At 26.0% G+C, this 2500-nt stretch overlaps 1 protein-coding gene across 1 annotated transcript in view; it reads left to right on the top strand.

Moving 5' to 3' along the window:
• The window catches only part of LOC122265466 (hexokinase-1), an 83407-nt gene extending 83198 nt beyond the window's left edge, over window positions 1-209 (top strand). The window contains exon 13 of the mRNA XM_086548081.1: window positions 1-209. This exon is cut by the window's left edge and continues 252 nt beyond it. The gene's annotated coding sequence lies outside the window, so the exon portion shown is untranslated.
• The last annotated feature ends 2291 nt before the right edge of the window (window positions 210-2500 follow it).

The raw sequence follows: 2500 nt of genomic DNA, 5'->3' as shown, positions 1-2500 counted from the left end.
TATCCGATTGGAACCACCCACGTCCTCTCCCCTCTGTCCCCATCCTAATTTGCCAGTGTTCGAAAGCTGATGAGAATGACTATTTGTAATGGTCTTTGCTTAAAAGACATGGTTGAACACCATGTTATAGTGGTTGCTACAAGTTTTGTAGCACCGTTTTTATTCAACATGATTTGTTTTGCTTTATAATAAACAATACTTATTACCTATTTGCCATTTTAATTTTCCTGTTTGTATTATCTTTGTTGTTTTACAAGCCTTATTGAATATCCCCATTAGTATTTTATCATTTTCCCATACTTTACTTATTATACAGTAATTACATTATTCGAAATGTTCTCCCAAAAAGAATCAAATATAGCTAAAAACAAGTGTTTGTCCTATTTTTTTTAGCTTTTAAGTTTTTTCACTATTCTTTTCTTCGGCTGATAATTTGTATTAGTATTATTATAATTAATGTTATAATAATACTACTGCTATTATTATTATTAGCTCTATAATTACAGAGATAATATTTTTCGCAATTTCTTCATTTTTACTAATAATTATCATAATTGTTATCATTATTATTATTGTCATTACTATTATCGTCATATTTACTATTATTATTTTCGTATTATCTTTATTCTTTTTAGGTTTCTTATTATTTTCATTTTTCATTTTTTTCACTTTTTTTCTTTAAATGTTATTATATTTTTGTTGGTATTATTATCAGTCGTATTATCAACATTATCACCATAATTATTATTATTGTTTTTAATATTTTAGTTACTGGTATTATTATCGGCAGTACTTTTGTTATTATTATTACCGTTTTATTCACAAAAATTATATTCATTTTGGCATTATTATCCTTATTTCGATCAGAATTGTCATTATTTTCATTAATTAATAATGTAATTATCATAATCATTTCAATTACAGTAATTATGAAACTGAAAATATAGCTACAAACAAGCATTTTTTTTTCGATTTGATAACTTTTAACTTTTTTCCTTTTTTTCATTTATCTATATTTTTTGGAGGTAGAACATTTCAAATAAATGTTATAATTACTTTAATTAAAATGACTATTATAATCATTACTTTATATATGATGTATTAAATAACAATTTTGATGACGTAAAGATAATGTGAAAATGATAATTTTAGTTTACAAAACTTTGATGATGATGGAAGTAATCACAATAATAATTATAATAAAAGTTATGATAAAGGTATTGATAATTATAATAACTAGAAGCATAATATTGATAGAGGCAATTTTAATGATAATTACAATAACAATAAAAATCGTCATAAGAACCTTAGAAGAAAAAAGTGAAAAAAAACTTTTATCATATATATATATATATATATATATATATATATATATATATATATATATATATATATATATATATAATATATATATATGAGGTTCGGCTCTGGGTCAGGGAGGTATGTTATACACCTATATATATGCGGTATTGCATTATTCCATCTTATATATATATATATATATATATATATATATATATATATATATATATATATATATATATACAGTATATAACGTAATGACAGTGATAATAATGATAACAATGGTATTGATAATGATAAGAATTATAATGAAAATTAATATCATAAAAAGTGAAAATAAAAAATTACAAAATCAGCACAAACTTTTGTCTTTTTGAGAAAATTTCAAATAAATATATTCTCTGTGATTAGAGTGATCATGATTAGAATGATTACGTTTTTAATGGTGAAAATGATAATTTTCGTAAGCATAAAGGTAATGAAAAAAGGACGATGTTTTTAGTAAATGTAACGTCAATGGTAATAATGATAAAAATGACTAATAGTAATTGTAGTGAATTATCCCCTGGTATCAGGCGGGTCATCCCACAGATTTCGGGCCGCTGTACCCCTGACGTCACAAGAGAATTTGGCTTTGCTGTTCTGCTCGTGTGTTCATTTTTAATAAGATTGTCCCGTGTTCTCCGACTACATCTATATTGCTACTACTCTACGCAACATTACTTATACATTACTTACCTTATATTCTTTACTTGCCTTCCCTTGATCTTGTCTCTTTTTCTTCAACTATAACACCTTACTTTCAATTTTCATCTGTTTATCTATTCGTGTTATCTTTCATTTCTCCACACGGATCCCTTCTTTCATTTTTCCCTGCTTTCCTGTTTTAAGTCTTTTAAGTGCCCATTTTTGTATATGTTTTAGTTCTAATTTTGTTTTATGTAATTTAAGTTTAATTTTATACACACCTTTTGCACTATTAATGATAAATTATTGCATTATGGGTAAAACGTCACCATGAGCGCGGGAAACTGCCACATAAAAGGGCAGTTAACAGAGAGAGAGGGTTTTGAAAGTTGTGAAGTGGCAGACGAGCTTTGGATTTAACCTGGCTGGCAGTTTTTTCGTGCTCTATGGTTTTACCCTCTTTCTATCAAGTAAGTGTATGGTTTTATTCGAATGATTTGTGCTAATAAAT

The sequence above is a fragment of the Penaeus japonicus genome, unplaced genomic scaffold (assembly GCF_977035675.1).
Source record: "Penaeus japonicus unplaced genomic scaffold, GWHDUDI00000001_assembly GWHDUDI00000020, whole genome shotgun sequence".
Taxonomy (NCBI): Eukaryota; Metazoa; Arthropoda; class Malacostraca; order Decapoda; family Penaeidae; genus Penaeus; species Penaeus japonicus.
Note: the sequence above shows the minus strand (reverse complement) of the source record. Positions and strands in the feature narration are given on the sequence as shown.